General features: G+C 42.8%; 1 non-coding gene and 1 pseudogene across 1 annotated transcript; both read right to left on the bottom strand.

Moving 5' to 3' along the window:
- Nucleotides 1-3,442: 3,442 nt before the first annotated feature.
- On the bottom strand, nucleotides 3,443-3,575 carry LOC119944359. Its single transcript, XR_005455847.1, has one exon. It is a non-coding gene; the product is annotated as a small nucleolar RNA SNORA7 (small nucleolar RNA).
- Nucleotides 3,576-9,552: 5,977 nt separating this feature from the next.
- LOC119944415 lies at nucleotides 9,553-9,661 on the bottom strand (annotated as a pseudogene).
- Between the last annotated feature and the right edge of the window lie 10,734 nt (nucleotides 9,662-20,395).

Raw genomic sequence — 20,395 nt, 5'->3', positions numbered from 1 at the left:
GTTCTAAGCACTAGAGTAGATATCAATCAATCAATCAATCAATCAATCATATTTATTGAGCACTTACTGTGTGCAGAGCACTGTACTAAGTGCTTGGGAAGTACAAGTTGGCAACATATAGCGACAGTCCCTACCCAACAGTGGGGGTAATCAGGTTGTTCCACATGGGGCTCACAGTCTTAATCCCCATTTTACAGATGAGGTATCTGAGGCACAGAGAAGTGACTTGCCCAAGGTCACACAGCAGACAAGTGGCAGGGCTAGGATTAGAACCCACATCCTCTGACTCCCAAGTCTGTGCTCTTGCCACTAGGCCACACTGCTTTCCCTGACTGCAAAGATCTAGTTCTAGCTAAGTGGTAAAGGTGGGTTTTAAAATTGCCTCTATATAATTGACCATATTATATCATGTATTCCTCATACTGTAAACATTAAAAAGTTGTGCCTTCCGGCATCCATTCCCTTTAAAATCCAAATTACGTCATACATAACTTTCAGCCTTGATCTCAGCCTCTGCATTATCAAGAGTTGACCACAGCCAATAAGATGGACTATTTTCTTCCAACATTTGATCCTGCTTTAGCTCCATAGTCATAGCTAAAATAACGTTGTTTTTGCCAAACCCTCAATGGGTTATAATGCGACAGTTTAAGAAGATCTCTGAATATGGTGCCTTAATCACTGGGTAAATTGGGCTCTTTCCCAACTTTACCACCTTCAGTCTCCCTCCTTCCTCCCTCTGCCCTCCCTCCCCTGAGTCCCCGCCTTCCCCTGACATGATCACCACTCCTTTACCTGACCCTGCATCTGAAGTGGTGTTTTCAGTGTTCAAATGGTCCCATGAGAAATACGTTTCCGAAAATACAAGATTTCCAATTGCAGGTTCAGTCCTTCTCATTTTTCCAGTGGGTGTGTAAGAAAAGAGCTTGGTGCCTCCATTAGACAAGAGAGTTCTCCCCACAAAACCCACACTGTAGGCAACAGGGTCACCTGGATAGGACAGAGAGTTGTTTTGGAATGTTCTTCTAAGTCCCCTTCTCTTCCTTCCCCTGTCCCATCCTGATTTAGGCTGAAAAACTAGCATTTTAGTAGTTCCCTTCTTCAAAACTCCAAATGACAGGAGTCTTCATGTGGTGATAGAAAAGCTGTTGCTGCCAAAATAGACAGGTTCCTGGGGACATTTATTTTTAGCTGCCTAGACAAATGCCGGGTTAGGTTACTAAGAGACACAGAAACCCAGGACGATGGAATTAAGACTCAAAAGGGGGAGTACAATTGTGTTTCTGTGGGAAAATAAGGGAAGGCAGCCAAATCTTTTGTGAGGATCCCAGAAAGCCCAGCTCACAGAAGGCCAGAAGAACAGTCCAGCCATATTGGTCCAATTTTTCTTTTCCAGACCTATGTTTCCAAGGCTCCTTCCCTTCCTTCTGCCCTCTTACCTGCTGCTTATGTGACCTTGGGCAAATCACTTAATTTTTCTGTGCCTCAGCTTCCTAATCTGTTAAATGGGGATAAAATCTCTCTTCTCCCTCCCTTTTTCTTCAACTGTAGGCCCCATGTGGGACAGGAGCCAGATCTAATCTGCTTATCTTGTATCTACCGCAGCACTTGACATACTCCTTGACACCTAGTAAGCTCTATTTGATTACCGTCTTCATTATTGGTCTCTGAAGATGGAAGCAGTGCCGTCTCAGAATCATCCAACCTACCTGGAAAAATCTTCCTGAGCCACTTCAACATTTAAGAAGCCAGAAAAGGCAATAGAGCACAGGATAAATGGGTGGCACACAGCAGAGCCTAACAGCTTGTCATCCCAGAGCCAGGTGGCCTCATTTTAAAAATATTCCTCTCTGCGATAGCAAGGTTCTCCCTTTTGATTGAAACCTCTGCATTATGGAAATGAAAATGATTTAGTTAAAACTATTTCCAAATATACCAGGACATTGTTGATTCTCAACCTGAAGGGAATGTTGCTTTAGGGGATTTACCTTAGTTTTTCACCCTGTTTCAATAATCGGTGGGAATTATGGCCATTCACATGGGATTTCCAATCCAAACAGAAGCAGAAGAAGTAATATATGAAACCCTGGCAGGGAGGTGAGTAGGAGGTGAATAAAAAGCTTATCTTGGGAGGTTTCCAGACCAGCCTCCGTGGTTTGGAAAGCTTGAGTAAACATCCCTTTATTAAATGCTGATCCAACTCAAACCTTCAGGCCTTTCGAGAGTTTCCTCCAAAGGGTTCTTCCAAGACTTTTCTTATTGGAAGTCTGAAAATGGCAAGAGTCAATCAAATCATTGAAAACAAAAGCAAACCTTCTCTTCCTTCTAATATCACCAGGTGGTCCTGCAAGGAAATCCCCAAGATGTAACTTTCATTTTCACTGAAAGCTGTGGCCCTCTTCCTCTACCATTCCTTTGCCTTATACACTTCCAGTTCACCACTACCTGGAGGCAATGGAACACGGGTTACTGTTCTCTGAGCGAATGAACGTCAGGAATCCCCTATTGTGAACATATCAGAATCTGGTCATCTTAGGAGGAATAGGGCAGGGGCTAAAAGAAGCCTAGATCAGGAGGGAGGGGACAGAGAGAGGGAAGGGAAGTGGAGAGAAGGGAAAAGAAACCAGAAGGGAGAAAAGAAAGAAGATTTGGTGGGGTGGGGAGAGGAAAAATTGGGAAGAAGGAGGACAAGGGGAGAGGCAGCCACAGAAGCCCAGGCCCAGATCGACTAGTCAAGCTGAATAAGCCATCCCTGCAGCTGCCACTTAAGCAGAAGTAGCAATGGTCACAGAAGTCACCCTAGCTCCCAGTACAGCTGTTGTGGCCCACCCTAGGGACAGTTATGAAAGGGGGAATTTCCAACATGGCCCAAAACATGAGATTCTGGCTGAGCCGGAAACTCCCATCAGGGTGGGGGATGAGGAGGGGCTCTCCTTCCTCCTTGTTGTCATGTTGCCACCATTGATGCCCAAGTTGAAAATGTGTGTGATCTTCTCCTTCCTCAGGTTTCTCAGTGGCAGGTGGAGCCCCAGGTTTAATGACTTCCTGTCCATATAGGGACATTTGGTCACATTCCCTGCATCATCTGTTTGTCCACAGTTACCCAAGACATACTGAGAACCCCACAAACAAAAATGTGAAAGGTTCATCCAATGTTTTTTAAAGTGATTATATTGTTAGGGATGAAGGATACGAGATTGATCCTGGGACAAAGCAACCATATGTAAATGCTAACCATAATATTTGTTAAGCACTTACTATGTGTCAAGCACTGTTCTAAGCATCAATGTTATCCATCTGCAATCGTTCTGGTAGTGTATCCACAGAGTTTTCTTGGTAAAATACGGAAAGGGTTTACCATTGCCTCCTTCTGCGCAGTAAATTTTAGTCTCCACCCTCAACTGTCTCCCGGGTCACTGCTGCCCAGCACACGTGAGCTTTGACTTGTAGCAGATTGTCTTCCACTCTCTAGCCACTGCCCAAGCTAGGAATGGAAGTGCCTCTGCTTGACTCTCCCGCCCATAGTCGAGACTGGTAGAGAGCTAGAAACTCCCCAGGTGTGACCCTGAGAGGGGAGGTATCAATGGAAGATACAAGTTAATCAGGTGGAACACAGTCTCTGACAGACATGGGGTTTACAATCTAAGGAAGAGGGAAATTAGTATTTAAATCCCCAATATATCTCTTAAATGACTTGCCTGAGGTCATACAGCAGACAAGTGGTGGAGCTGGGATTACAAATTAATTTGAAGTTAATTTGTAACATCTGCCTACTGTGATTTTACAATCTAATACAGAAGCAATTTAGGCACAAAAATATAAAATACAAAAACTGAGGGTGTGTATAGGACAAAGAAGAAATCCCACAAAAGAACAAGGGGACCCCCAATTGAAGCTTAAGAGTCTTAGGTTTGAAGCGTTTCTTTGCCAAGCAGGAGGTAGCCTCTGGAATGGGTCACCACAGGAACATATGTGCAGGCTTCAAATATTGGCAGATTCAAGTAAATTCACAGTCCACATCCATAGTATACTGTGAGCTCATTGTGGTCAGGGAAAGTCTACCAATTATGTGGTATTGTATTCTCCCAAGAGTTTAGTGCAGTGTTCTGCACAAAGTAAGCACTCAAAAAATACCAATGATATTGTTGATGATGACGATGACAGATAATGATGAGAAGCTAGGGATATTTGAAGTACTAAATACTACATCTTTAACCACCGAATTGGAGGTTAAGAAGGACAACCATAACATTATTCTTCTGAGAATCTTGTTGCTACTGTTGGAAGCAGAATAGTCAGCTTTGAAAATATATCTTTGGAAAAGATATTAGTCTTTTCCAGTGATGACATTTCCTAATGTTCTTATTTGCTTAATAAAAGGGAGAGGTCTTCTACCAGATGCCTATAATCTCAGTCCAAGGAGATTCCTTTGAGAAACTTAATCCATCATCACAGGTGAGTCAATGAGCCTGATTCTAAAAGGAAAGTATTCCTGGTCCACATCTTGTCTGCCACTTGTCTGCTGTGTGACCTTGGGCAAGTCACTTCACTTCTCTGGGCCTCAGTTCCCTCTTCTGTAAAATGGGGATTGAGACTGTGAGCCCCATGTGGGACAGGGACACTGTGTCCAACCCAATTTACCTGTATCCATTTCAGTGCTTAGAACAGTGCTTGGCACATAGTAAGTGCTTAACAAATACCATTATTATTATTATTATTATCTTGATAGGGTTAGATGCTAAGGTGCTAAAGGGCTGCCAGAGTTACACAGATAAGCTTTAAAGTGATAAGCTTTTTCTTCATAAAGTGTTAACTTCTGAAGACAGGAAGGCAATGTTTTTCAATTATGGCTTAAGTCACATGATTCACCCTATAATCAGGAGAGCTCCCTTCTCCCATAAGCGGTTGCACTTAATTTTCTGCTCACTGAATGTGTAAGAAAATCAGATCAGATCTTAAAATGACAGTATAATTGCATATGAGCCTAATGGAATTGGCTAATGTGTGAGCTGCTGGGAGCATGCAGGGGGTATATCCTGGCTTGAAGCCAGGATCTCCTTCTACCAAGGAGCTAATTAGAAATGCAAAATAGAAAAAGTGGCATTGTTACTGAAAAAGTTTGGGTTAGACCCAGCTGTGTACGCAAACAAGTGTGTTGACAATCAGCCTAGAAATCAAATGTTAGGAAAATGGAATTTGAACTGGGAAGGTAACAGGCTGATTAAAACAGGACTGGAGCAATAATGTATCTCAAACTAAAGAACAGGCCTCCAAGCAGTTTTAGTAGAAAAGCTGATGACTTCCCTACCTATGCCCATTGCTCAAGTAGCAAAGAATGGCTATCCAGAGTCTTTGGTGGGTTTGAATCTACACACACATTGCAAATTCCCAACAGATTCTCTTGGCCCACGGATTTCCTCTCACTGAAGCTCCACCGGCTTACTATGCCTCTCCAGATCAAACTAATACTTTTCACAATTGGATTCAAGGCTCTTCACCATCTGACCCCCAACCCACCTCCATGTCCTGCCTGCTCTCTTCACCTGCTATTCCCCAACTCTCTGTCTTTGATCCTCTGAAGCCAACCTTCTAGCTGAACCTCACTCTCGAATCTCCTGCTGTTCCCCCACCTTGGGACTCCTCCTCACACATCAGGCAGACCACAACCCTCCCAGATTCAAAGCTCTCCTAAATTCTCATCTCTTCCAAGAAGCTTTCCTTGATTAATTTCTCAGGACACTGAGCCATATCATCTCTTCAGCCAACTCTAGTATTTAATGAACTTATTTATATCCTCCCTAGAACTCATGTACTTACTTGTATGCGTATTCAATCATTTATTTTGACCATTCAAGTGTCCTTATTTTCCCTATATGCCCTCCCCTTTGTATCACCTATGCACTTGGATACTCCCCCCAGCCCCACAGCACTTATGGACATAACCTTACATTATACTATTTCTCCTCTCTGTAATGTATTCCCTGTGGACTATAAGCTCCTTGTGGGCAGGGATCATTGTCTACCAACTTTATTGTACTGTACATTCCCAAGAGCTTAGTACAGTGCTCTGCACACAGTAAGTGCTCAATAAATACCATTGACTGATTGATCATATGTTTGCCTCCCATGTTAGAATGTAAGCTCCTTAAGGGCAAAAAACATGTCCTTTCTTTATTCTGGGCTTCCCCAATGTCTAGTATAGTGGGTGCTCTACTACTACTATTTCCACTATTGCTACTACTATTACTACTACTATTACTACTACTACCGCTAGAGTGACATCTTCCTAGAAGGCATAGGCTCCTAAATGTGCTGAACTATGATATGGAAGACTAAAGAAGTTTTCATTTTTGTCTGAAACCAGACAAATATATGATATCCAGTGTAGGTAAACATGAGTGCAACCTATTCAAGGACAGATGTTTTCTATAACCAGTGATATATTCCCTTCTACTTAGATTGCGAGTCCCATGTGGGAAAGGGGCTATGTCCAACCTGATTAACCGGAATCTACCCCAGAGCTTAGAACATTGTTTGGCACAAAGTAAGCACTTAACAAGTACCATAATTATTGTTACATATGGACCAGAGTTATTGCAATGGTTTCAGCCCTGCCCAGCCCTGGAAGACATGCTGACTCAGACCTACCTAAAGAGAGCAACACAGTGGAGAGCAAATATGGAATGTGTTTCTACAGGTCTAGGAACTATACTGGCAGGAAATATAGCAATAGGTTTAAGTAATATTTGGATACATTTATGGAGTAAAGATCCCCTAAAGGTCTGTTAGACGGAAGAGTTCAGTATTTTAGAAGGTACATTTCCAGTTGTAGGGTTCGGTGTCAAAGAAGACAACCATAGCAATATTCTTCCAGGTGACTTTTGGTGGTGCTGTCAGAGACAGAATAATGGGCTGACTGGGCCATTGTTCTGACTCAGAAATAGCATTGTTCATGGCCTCAGGTTCTAAAGAAGGACCAGGTAAGTGGGCCACAGACCTGGGATGAGTGAGCACCGAGTCAAAAGAGGTGTTAAGTGTAGACTGGAGGGAAAGCTGAATCACAATGAGCAAAGAAAACAGGGGATCAGGAAGTCTAAGGATAACAGTGGGTTTGTTTCCTGGCCACCATGTGGCCTCTAATTTGGCTCCAGATAAATACAGTACCATTTCCAGGTAAACTTTGTTTGGCTGAATGCTAAACTTAGACATTAAGTATAGCCCTAAAAAATACCCTATCCGTATTGCTCATGCTTTTATTACAGAACCGCAATTACTGCACAGACTTGTTGAAATGAAACACCAAAATTAGGAACATAACATGAAATAAACTACTGTGGGTTTCCCACCCGATCTGTAAATTTCCCTTGATTATCTGCAGAACTCCACAGACCATTGATTACTATAGTGGTGGACTCCACTTGAACCATGCTTTCATTACTATTTCTCCAATGTGTTTCCCCATCTCTCAGTCTCTCTCTTTTGCTCTCTCTCTCTTTAGCTCTTTCTTGTACTCTCTCTTTCCCCCTCCCTCCAAATTTCCAGGTAAGCAGGTTTGAAGGGAGAATTTACTCATCTTATCCTATTCCTTCTTCCAAAGGTATGATGGGTTGCCTAACTCTCCGAATGTGGATTCTGGAGGTGGCAGCAGGTACTAGACCCAGTTCGGCCACTGGCCTGCTCTGTGACTCAGGGAAAGTCCCTAAGCCTCCCTGAGTTACTGATTCCTCATCTGTAAAATGGTGAGAGTAGCACTGTCTGCCTCTTCCTAGCCCACAGGAATATTGTGAGGTCAAAATAAGCTAAGAATTGTGAAAGTACTCCTTATCATTTGGCACCTGTTGCACTTTGGTGTTATTTCCCCTGTGGCTCTTCTAAGGAGAAGGAAGGAGTCTGGTAGAGATTACCCAGGACTCCGTGGACAAACAATGAGAGAGCCAGGGTCCCTGGGTTCTATTTCCAATTCTGCTTCCAGGGCCCTTTCCTGAACCATCTGGGCCTCGATATTTTCATCTGATGAATGGGAACAAGAACACCAGCTTTTACCTCGTGCTATGATAAACTTGAATAAATGCAAAGAACTATACTATAAAAGCAGTTGGCTAAATTGGCTGAGGAATACTATAAAATTCAGTTGGCTAAATTGGCTGAGGAAAGCCTTGATAAAGGAAATCCTCAGACAAAACAAACTCCTCAGTTGTACCAATTGGGGAAACTTTTTCCCCTACCAAGTTTTCACCCAAGCAGCTAACGAGGAGCAGATTCACCTTGGGTTAGACTTTCCTCCCTGCTCCTCCATGCTATGGGGCAGTGGAAAGTTGTCGAGAAGAGAATAGAAGGGAAGTCAATGGCAAAGAACCTCTGATAATCAGACCCTAAACAACCAAGGCTTGCAATATGTGTTCTTGAATTAAAAGTTATTACTGTAGTAGAGATACTGTGCTGACCTTTTTCATTGGAATTGCTACAGGGAATTTCCCTTCCTTCCAAATAAGCCCATTCCCCTTGATAGAACAACAGCCTCTTCACATTTCTGTTTATCATCTTTTAAACAAATATGGAATTCATTACTTAGTAAATCACTTAACCACAGCAATGATAAAATCAATGAAAATTTTGAAAAACGCTGCCACATTAGAGTCTGAACTGAATAAAGCTCAGTTTCATCCAGTGTGTAGCCTATAGAATGCAGCTGCTATTCCAGCTCTAGATGGGATGATGCATATAGTTGGCAAACATTATATGAACCACATGATCAAGAGACCTCGAGAGAAGGGTTTTACACTATGTGTTTTCCAGATGGGGCATTACAAATCATGCCACATCTTTGCATCCCTGTTTACCATCGAGTTTGGGCAATCCCAACTTTATAGCATTTTTACAATGTTACAAAGATTCACAGATCCATGTACATGCCATGTGTATTATACAGCCATTGAGGACTGTTTTCAGAATGTCCTGGGGAATTGTCGTTATACAGGCCTGTGTTATGAAGTTCTCTAAGGTGACCATTCAATTTTATTTTGTTTTTCTGTTGTGTTTGGTGATTTCCAATTCCCTTCAACCTCTTGAGAGTGATAGCATTTCACATAGTCATTTCTTGGGACTTTTTTACTTTCGTTTAGATATATTTCCATGGGGCCCAAGGAGACTTGGAAACAAGATCCAATTTTTCAATCCTGTTTCAATCAATAGTATTTATTGAGTGCTTATGGTATGCAGAGCACTGTACTAAGAGCTTGAAAAGTACAATAGAATTAATATATATGATTCTGCCCTCAAGGAGCCAATGATGAGGAGCATATGTATGTGCATGTGTGTGTGTGTTTAGATATAATTGTCCCCTTCATGTGCAAAGCAGATGCTATTGGTGGTGAAATTCACCTACGTGGTGTGTGTGTGTGTGTGTGTGTGTGTGTGTGTGTGTGTGTGTGTGTGTGTAAGTAGACAGAACCCCAAAGTCCTGACCACGTTGCTCATAATTCATTCAATCTTATTTACTGAGCGCTTACTTTGTGCAGAGCACTATACTAAGCACTTGGAAGGTACAATTCAGAAAAAAGTAGGTGGCAATGCACTAACCATATATGTGTTGTAAAGGCCACTAGGACCTCTCCCATCCTTCTCAAGGGGAGTGCTAATCTTCTCTCCTTTCATACAACATTAACATTAAGCTTTCCAGCAAACTGATCATTACTTACTGGTTATTCAAAATACAGTGGAGTTCTTGTTCCTTTGTGACTCCAATGACAAACTGCTTATTTCAAAGAAACTCTTTGTAGAAGGGGAACAACTTAAACTTGAGGGTGTTCAGACAACAGTATTGAATAGCAATTTACTATCTTCTGAACCAGAGCGATCATCGTTTATATCCATGAAGTATCTTCATGGTGTGCCAAACAGACCCATTTTCTTTGACTGATACTTCATAAATCAAGGTTTCCAGAGACACCGGGTTATAGGCCAGAAAAATATCACTAATGACCGCTTTCAACACCTCAGATATGTTCTCAAGTGTCTTCCTGCCCCAGTAAATCTAAGGCAATATTTGCTGCTGGAGTCAGTGAGCCCCTTCCTGGTCCCTGAATTTCTGGTTTTACCTCAAGTTGAGATGAATATGCAGCTCATATCTATGTTATATATTATAAATTATTTATTTATATGAATATCTGTCTCACCCTTTAGACTGGAAGCTTTTTGTGGACAGGGAACATGTCTACCAATTCTGTTGTATTGTACTCACCCAAGTGTTTAATACAGTGCTCTGTGCATAGTAAGTGCTCAATAAATACCATTGATGATGAGCAATGGGGGCACCTTGAGTAAAGGAAAGGGATACCCATTTCTATGTGCCTCTCTACCTCTCTGCTCTCAAAGTGCTTGGGGTTGACCGCCACCAAATATTTCAGCCCGAGGGTTCAACATTCCAGTCCTAATAATAATAACTGTGGTATTTGTAAAGTACTTACTATGTGCCAAGTGCTGAACTAAGCGCTAGAATAGATAGAAGATAATCATTAGTCACAGTCCTTGTTCCACATGGCACTCACACTCTAAGAAAGAGGGAGAACAGGTTTCATATCCCCATTTTACAGATGAGGAAACTGAGGGACAGAGAGGTATGACTTGCCCAAGTTTACACAGGAGGCAAGTGATGAAGCAGGGATTAGAATCCAGATCCTCTGACTCCTGGGCTTGTGGTCTTTCCTCTGGGCCACACTGCCTGCCCCAAAATGACTGAAAAAGCAAGAGACAATGCCCTTCTTTGCCCTGCCTTCCAAGTGACAGGCAAGCTCTGTCCTATCCTTCCAAGATTCCTGGGTGAACTGGCAAGGCCAAGTTTTTGAACGTAAGGATAATTAAGTGTCAATACTGTTCTACCTTGGACTTTCAGATTTCAAAGTTGGGACCCGCTAAAGCATTTTCCAGCCTTAAACATCCAAGGGTCCCCACCAATCTGTTGCAGCAATCAGAAGTATTTGCTGGCTGTGATAGATTTGGTCTCGTGTAAGCCCGGAGAGGTCTGCGACAGGCCACACCTGGAAAAACCCAGCTCTGAGGAGAACTGGGATCACTAATTTCAAGGGGCTGGTGTGCACAGCTCGTGAAGAAGCTAACCCTTAGCCTGAAGCATTTCCTAGGAACAGTTGTTATTGCAAGTACACAGAGGCAGTTAGTCTTATTTCCCAACGTCCTGCACGTCAGAGGGTGGGATGTAGAAGGCCTGATAAATGGACACTTCCTCTAAGGATCTAACCACAAACTGTAAAAGAAAAATGGGCATTGATGTAAAGAAAACTCATGCGGTCAACAATTATTCTTAGGAATGAGCAATGTAGTAGCCATATGACAGGTCAGTTCATTATTCAAGTATACAAAATGGCTGCCTGACAAGAATTTCCCTTTTTCCAAAGTTATCAGTGTACACTATGATTAAACTCTCCCTTTTCATTTACTTAATCAATTCCATCTATGAAATGTGGCCTTAGGACAGTTGGAAAGGGGCTAGCTCACAGGGCCTGACGATTGTCAAACAGCCCAAGTAACACTCTCACTACCTGACCTCAATGTACTCTAAGAGTAAACAGCTGGTCATGAAGTGATGGCTGATCCATTCTTGCTTGGAATGAGGATTCTTACTAGAGGCATGGCCCCACACATCTCCCTGAAGGAAGTCTTGTGGCTTACAAGGTTACAAATATCACAATTACCAAATTGCTGAATGACAGAGAAGGAAAGTACAGGTAGAACTTACTGACTGTGGAATATCTGCTCACTTGCCTGCCACAAACTGCAAAACCTGAGGGATTTGAGCCCTATTTAACAAATGCCTTGTATTTGTATAGCACTTTTTTTCACATCAACTATGTCTAGTGAAAAGAGCATGGGACTAAGAGTCCATAGGTCCAGCTTCTAGCCCCGGCTCTGCCCCAAGCCTGCTGTGACACCTCAGCCAGTCACTTTAACCTCTCTGGGCCTCAGTATCTCTTAAAGATGAGGATAAAATATCTGTTCTCCCTCCGTCTTAGACACTGAGTCTCACGTGAGGCAGGGACTGTGCCCAACCTGATTATCTTGTACCTACCTCAAGGCTTAGCACGGTGCTTCACACATAGTAAGTGTTTAATAAATACTATCATTATAATTATTTTTGTTTCATTTTAATAACATCTCTAAGGAGGTACGGAAAGACAGGTATTATCCCCATTTTACAGATAAAGAAACTGAGGCTCAGAGTGGTTAAGTGAGGTGCCCAAGTCACACAGCAGGACAGTGGCAGAGTTGGGACTAGGACAGTGGCAGAGTTGGGACTAGTGCCTAGTTCTCCTGACTCTCAGTCCCAAGCTCTTTCTGTGCCATCCCAAATTTCAGTTAGGCTCCTGAGACAAACTCAAATCTCTCCACCAGTTTTAGGGCTAATAATCCATATTCTCACCAGGTATGGTTGTCTGTTGTCTACCGCTCATCTGCTACATGCTTTACCAAAACTCTGCTGCCCTTTGGAGTTATGGCCCAGTAGCTTCATGGCTCAACAGCAAATTACTTTGGGTAAGCCATGTGGCCTCAGGATGGAGATGGATCTGGAGCAGTCCCTATCTGAAACTCTTGCTCTGTCAATCAGTCAGTGGTATTTATTGAGTGCTTACTGTGTACAGAGCACTGTACTAAGCACTGAGCACTTGGGAGAGTACAATATAACAGAGTTGGTAGGCATGTTCCTTACCCACAACGAGCTTACCATCTAGAGGGAGCATGTTTCCTGCCCTAGACGTGAACCAGATCTGTCCCGGGTACATTTGCCATTACAGAATTGGATTAGGCCCATGTTATTTGGGCACAGTTAATTTGGAACTGAACTAGACCCATAATCGCGTGTAACAGAGCCGGAAATGCATCATTTGGCTGCATCGGAAACTCCCATCACCGACGAGAAGGGGAGAGTCTCAGCATGACTGAATAGCTGTGGCTGCCTATCCCTGGCCTTCATGCCAGTGCTCGTCATCCTCACCCACCCTCTCCAGCCTGCGGCCGCCCTACTCAAGTGGTGGAGGCACTGGCCCAGACACAAAGCCGGAGCCAGGTTGTGGATTGAGCCACACCGGCAGAGGAGGAAGAGGTAAATTCTTCCTTCTTCCTCTTCATTCTTCCTCTATCCTTCTTCCTCCAATCCACCCCCCCCCACACACAAATCCCCTGACCTGATTCCCCCTACGACCTGGCCTGTCCAATTCTCACATGCTTCTTGCCTCCTTATTTAGGATGGTTTAGGCTGCATGGGTCACAAGGAAACCCCCAGGCCTCTGGGGTGGGGGAAAGTCCTGGGAGCCTTGCTGGTACCATGTCAACCGTGTCAATCAATAGATTAATCATATTTATCGACCACTTACTGTGGGCAAGCACTTTACTAAGTGCTTGGGAGAGTACAGTGTAACAGAGTTGGTAGACAGGTTTCCTGCTCACAACGAGCTTTTGGTCTAGATGGAGAGACAGTATTATAAATAAATAAATTCCAGATATAAGTGCTGTGGGGCTGAGAGAGGGGTGAATAAATACAACATCCTTTAATTCTGGTTTGGTAGAACCATACATAATCTGATAATGGCTGTGCCCTTGGCCTTCATGTCAGAACGAATGTGAGGACACTGAGTCCAGTAGCCCCAGCCTTTTAGGGCCACTGAGGAACAGATAAAGTGACTTCTGATCATGGAGTGGGTTTGAGGAGGATGATGGAGGGTAGACAGAATGAGTTGGGACTGCCCAGCTCCATGGGGCACAGAGCCATAATCAAATAAATAGCTTCTGAGTAATACCCCCTGGTGCTCGTTTGACGGGAAGTCAATCAACATCAACACTAGTGGGAAAAAAGAGAAAGGCTCATTTTAGTCCATTTTATAACTAGAAGCAATAAGTATCAGAGTAGGCATAGTATTCAAGGAATGAAACAGAAAGATAGGAAAGGGGAAAATGAGACTAGAATAGAGCATGATTAGCTGTCTATTTACAATGGCTTCCTATGCTGCCAAAAATGACAAAGAATCTGAGTGATGAGATTTGGGATGGCTAAATGTAAGTCAGTACAAATGATGAAACTACAATTTGCAGCAACAGTTGAATTCACTGTTCCTAAAATCTAAATTATTGATGATTTAGTGTAAAGGACACTTGCAGATCCACAGGATATCTGTACTTGCAGATCCACAGGATATCTGTACTCGAGAGTGATTAACCATTCTGAAATTAAAAGTAAAATAAAAACAATAAAAATTTACCTCAATGCAGGTAGAAATAAGAGATGATAAATGCATTTGCAGTGTCAATTCTAACATGTTCATTTCGTCCAGATGGTCTGAATAAATTCTTGAGATCAGCACATCAATCAACCATATTTATTGAGCACTTACTGCATGCAGAGCACTGTACTAAGAGCTTGGGAGAGTATAATATAGCAAGATTGGTAGACACGTTCCCTGACCACAACGAGCTTAGTCTGGAAAGGGAGATAGACATTAATATAAATGAATGAATTATGGATGTGTACAAAAGTGCTGTGGGGCTGAGGGAGGGGTGAATAAAAGGAGTAAATCTGTCTGATATGTCTGATCAATTGTCAGATATAATAATGATGGCATTTGTTAAGCGCTTACTATGTGCAAAGCACTGTTCTAAGCACTGGGGGGGGATACAAGGTGATCAGGTTGTCCCACATGGGGCTCACAGTCTTAATCCCCATTTTTCAGATGAGGCAACTGAGGCTCAGAGAAGTTAAGTGACTTGCCCAAGGTCACACAGCAGACATGTGGCAGAGCCGGGATTAGAACCTACGACCTCTGACTCCCAAGCCCGTGCTCTTTCCACTGAGCCATGTTGCTTCTCTGATACGAAGAGGGAGGGCACTCCAGGCCAGACACAGGATGTGAGTGAGGAGTTGGTGGAGAGACATGATCAAGTTACAGTGAGTAGGTTGGCTTAGAGGAATGAAGTGTGCGGGCTGGGTTGTGGTGGACGACCAGTGAGTTAAGCACTTAGTACAGTACTCTGCACACAGTAAGCTCTCAAAAAATACGATTGAATGAATGAATGAAAGGTAAGGTAGGAGGGGGCAAGGTGACTGAGTGCTTTAAATCCATGGTAAAGGAGTTTCTATTTGATGTGGAAGTGGATGGGCAACCACATAGACATCAATATGTTCAGTACCATGGATTGATAAGGACAAAGCTTCATACTGAAAAGCTACAACAGAGTGAAGCTCTCTGGCATGTGAAGAGGCCAAAAAAGAGTAAATAAATCTACAATCTGTATTACTCTCAAGTTGCAAAAAAGGGAGACCATTGTAATAAGAAATCAGATTGTGACCTATATAAATCAATCATATAAACAAAATTAGTTTCAAAACACTAAAACTTCAAAAAATAGTTTGATCCAGCAGCAAATCTACCAAAAATTCAGCAGTAAATTCAAGCCTAGAACACCAAAAATAATGTCAACAGAGCTGCATTTAACTTGTATCTGACAACCAAGTTTACTGTTTGTTAAAACTGAAGGGATTTTTTTTTTTTTTTTGGTGGTGATACAGGTAGAATGATTTGGATCAAAACTGATGATGATTTTATACTATGGGACAACAATGAAAAATATTAACAGTGAATGGTGAACATTTAATACTAAGTAATAATAGTTACGGTATTCATTAAGTGCTTATTATGTGTGAAGCACTGGAGTTGATACAAGTTAATCAAGTTGAACACAGTCCCTGCCCCACATGGGGCTCTAGGTGTAAGAACAGATTTTGAAGAATTAATATTTGAAGCATCTGAAGGATAGCAGATCCTAAGGATTAGAATATTGATAATACTCTGAATTTGCAAACAGCCTTTTTTATGACAAAGCATTTATCTCATTTTATACTCGCAATAACCCTATGAAGTAAGGACAGACAGGTGCATCGTCACAGCAACCCTATGATGAAACTGAGGCAAAGAGCAGCTAAGTGACTTGCCTGAGGTCACACAGCAGGCCACTGGCAGATATGGAGTTAGAACTCAGGCTTTCACTTTCAGACCTTTGCTCTTTTCCATTATGGATTCCATCACAATAATGGTCCAAAATAATAATAATAATGGTATTTGTTAAGTGCTTACTATGTGTCAAGCACTGCTCTAAGCACAGGGGGAGATACAACTTTATCAGGTTGTCCCAAGTAGGGTTTACAGTCTTAATCCCCATTTTACAGATGAGGAACTAAGGCATTGAGAAGTCAAGTGACTTGCACAAAGTCACGCAGCTGACAAGTGGCAGAGTCAGCATTAGAACCCATGACCTCTGACTCCCAAGCCTGGGCTCTTTCCACTAAGCCATGCTGCTTCAAATATACACCTGTCTTCTACTGTAAATTTAAGATGGATTAACAACATATCTACCAACCCAACAACGGGTTCTGAAGGTGGTATTTTCGGGTATGTATGTGCTAAGTACTATTCTAGGCACTGAGGTAGATGCAAGATGATCAGGTCAGACAAATGGGGCTCATAGTCCAAGTAGGAGGGAGTATGGTTTAATCCCCATTTTGCAGATAGGGAAACTGATGCACAGAGAAGTTAAGTGACTTGCCCAAGGTCACACAGCAGACAAGGAGCAGGGCCAGGATTAGAACCCAGGTCCTCTGACTCTCAGCCCCACGCTCTTTCTACCTGGCCACACTGCTTCTCTAATTACTATATTATAGTGCCCTTGGTTACATCTGCATTGTTAAGAAGTGTATAAAGATCGGATGAATCTGAGAAGTTAAAAAAATAATTTGAATGTCTGACAAACTTTTATATTCTTCACTTGTCTCTCAATATCCAGGAGAAGAGAGAGGAAATGCCCTTGCTTACGTCTGCATTGTTAAAAAGTGTGTAAAGATCAGATGAATCTGAGAAGTTAAAAAAATAATAATTTGAATGTCTGACAAGCTTTTATTTTCTTTACTTGTCTCTCAATATCCAGGAGAAGAAGAGAGAGGAAGGGATTGAACCTTCCCATTTAAAAAATAAGGAAACTGAGGTATAAAAAGATTGTGACATGTCCAAGATCATCTGCCTGGGCCTTTAACCCAGATCTCCTACATCTCAGCTGAGCAAAGACAAGGGTGGGTACATTTAGTGGAAGAAGCATGAAACCAGAGTAAGAACATTCAGGCCCTGGCTCGCTTACTATATGATCTTGACTGAATCACTTACCCACACTCCACATCTCAGTTTTCAGTCCGTAAAACGGGCATGACAATCCTGTAACACACACCACTCAGGAACATTGGGAAGATGATAGGTAGACTATGGAGAGGCTCTGAATACAAAGAGAAGAAGCATTAATATTGTTAACCTATCATCCTTGAATGTATTTCTGCTCCTCTGGTCCCATTTATGCATGGTACTACTCACAGAGCCCCTGCCTATTTCAGGTCCGAAAAATAGCAGTGAACGGTGATTTTTCTGATGAAGTGGTGATTTCCCATGCTTTATGATACCTATTCTTTCCTCTTTTGTTTACCCAAGCACCTACACCCTTCACTACTATTTCCAACACCCTTCCCACCCTTTCCTCAAAAACCCACTCTCCCTATCATTTTCCTGACAACATATTTCCTTTTTCCGTCCTACCCACTCCTCCTCTTCCTTCCCCTCTTCTTCCATTTTACAACTGGGAAGGAAGTTTAAGAAGAGGATGTTAGCTCCTCGCTTCTCCTTTCCAAAAACACTGGTCTTGAGCAGCCAGTGCTCTGCATGTGCCAGCATGATAGCAGCTTGTGTCCATCCCAGAGAAAGTTCCAGAACCCTGCTAAAGATGTGGGAATAGATCACTGAATTCCTCTGAAATGGCAACAGAAGCTCTTCTTCAAATACAGTCACTCTAACTCCCAGCCAGCCCCTGGGTTGAACTTCCCTAGAGGATATCTGCCAGAGGTAGGAGTTGGGGAGAGAGGGAAGAGAACAGTAGTAACTCCGGCTGTCCACCCCAACCCTCTTGATATCACACTGGACATTAGTCTCAGGAGCCGAGTTCCTTGAATCCCAAAGAAGCAGAGAATCAGAGGCAGAGAGGCAGCAGTTGTGTAGAGCATGGGCCTGAGAGTGAGAAGGTCATGGGTTCTAGTCCCAGCTCTGCCACTTGTCTGTTCTGTGACCTTGGGAAAGTCACTTCACTTCTCTGTGCCTCAGTTCACCTCATCTGTAAAACAGGGATTGAGACTGTGAGCCCCATGTGGGACAGGGACTGTGTCCAACCCGATTTGCTTGCATCCATCCCAGTGCTTAGTACAGTGCATGGCACATAGTAAACACTTCACAAATACCATAATTATTATTATTATTACCCAACTAGTATCCAGCATCATGGAAAATTGTGTGGCCTGACAGGAGGAAGGCCCAGATTTGATAGGAAAATCCTGTAAATTTATAAGTCAAAGGGAAATTAAAATTTGAGGACCTAGATTCAAATCATCAAGGAAGTGATCCAAACTGGGTATTGTTTTTTTTGTTTGTTTGTAGTTTTTTTAACCCTAAACTTCACCCAGTGGCATCAAACTCTGCCCAAATCCTTTGGCTGTTGCAATCTTACATGGCTTTTTCTGACTTGAAGGGGTGAAGCGAAATGCCATGATGGTAGAGTTTATCTTAAAGATGGAGAATTGTTAGAGTTGCTGCTCAGAACTCAGCCGGCAAGACCCCTTCCCCCATCCCAGCTCTTTAAGAGGATAAGACTGGGAAAATGTGTTTTACTACTGATGGTGGAATGAAAGTGCTAAACCAGATTTCCTTCCTCTCATCCAAACCCAACAAACTCAGGTCTGTATTTTAAAATGGAAAACAATTCCAATGGAAAACATTGGGTTGGGGAAAAGTCACTCTCGCTGGTGAAGAGTATCCCATATCAGTTAGAATAATCATCCAGGAATGAATTTCCAGAATTTTTCACCTATAAAATTACCCACTCATTGTGCTCTGGCCTGTGTCCCAAAAATGAGAAAATCCATAGAAGAGGAACTAGAGACACCAGATAGAGAGAAATTAGTGAAGTAAGAAAGCTGAGCAAGCGAGACGAAGAGCGGAAATACATTTGAGGGATGATAGGAAGTAAAGATGAAGCAATAAAATTTTCACAAGAAAACCCCTCCACCACAAATAAGAAAATCTCTTTAATTTGCCTCTTTAAGCTTCTAGACACCTCCAACTCAGGAAAGCCGTAAACAGGCCCAGAAATATATTTTCCCCGACCCAAATAAGTTTTTCAGTGGGTTATTCATTTCCCGAAACTTCCCTTTACACAGCACTCACAAAGAAGTGAGTCATCCAGAGTCATCTCCAAAAGAGGCTTGGTTGGGAGCCACACCTAAGAAATTTGCACCTTCACTTTGCCCAAGAGATTGCCAAGGCCCCTCGCCCCCGCCCCCAGGGTGGGTCATTCAGCAACCCAGTTAGTTCCCCGGTTATGAGAGCCTTGGGGAGGAGAGCTGACTGCAATCTGCTGGTGGAATTTGCTAATCAAAAACAGCCAACTCCATTCCTGGCTGGCAACTCTAGGCTCAAAGGCAGTTGCATGGAATTACCCAACCCGCTGTTTTTCTAGAATGAATATCGACCATCTGCATTCACTTTCACCCCATCTACAGTCAGTAAGATTTATTGTGCACCAGGTGGGTGTAGAGCACTGGACTGATTCACTGGTTTTCAGAACCCACACCCTCCTCTGTTCCAGCAACCACTTCCCTTTCCCCATCACCCTTAAATGAGGCAGCTTCAACAGCAGCATCCTTAGGGCAGCTGCCTCTACCCACCACATCTCTAGGTCCTGGCATCAATGGTTGACCAAAGGAACCAAATTAAAGCCATCTGACTAAACTGGTAGTGGCCCCTTGTGTTTGAGAGAGTATGAACACAAATCTACAGCTTAGAATAGGTGTTCCAGCACTGGAAACACTGCTTGACACATAATAACAATAATAATAATAAAGGCATTTTTTAAGCGCTTACTCTGTGCAAAGCACTGTTCTAAGCGCTGGGGTAGATACAAGGTAATCAGGTTGTCCCACGTGGGGCTCAGACTTCATCCTCATTTTACAGATAAGGTAACTGAGGCACAGAGAAGTTAAGTGACTTGCCCAAGGTCACACAGCTGACACTTGGTGGAGCTGGGATTTGAACCCATGACCTCTGACTCCCAAGCCCATGCTCTTTCCATTGAGCCACGCTGCTTCTCATAGTACTGCTTACTGCTTACTGCATAGTACTGCTGCTTACTCACATAGTAAGTGCTTAAGAAACACACACACACACACACACACATATATATACATATATATACATCGAGTATATATATATATAGTCTACTCCTCTCACTGGGCGGGAGCAGGCTGTCATAC

This window comes from Tachyglossus aculeatus, chromosome 22, assembly GCF_015852505.1.
Source record: "Tachyglossus aculeatus isolate mTacAcu1 chromosome 22, mTacAcu1.pri, whole genome shotgun sequence".
Taxonomy (NCBI): domain Eukaryota; kingdom Metazoa; phylum Chordata; class Mammalia; order Monotremata; family Tachyglossidae; genus Tachyglossus; species Tachyglossus aculeatus.
Note: the sequence above shows the minus strand (reverse complement) of the source record. Positions and strands in the feature narration are given on the sequence as shown.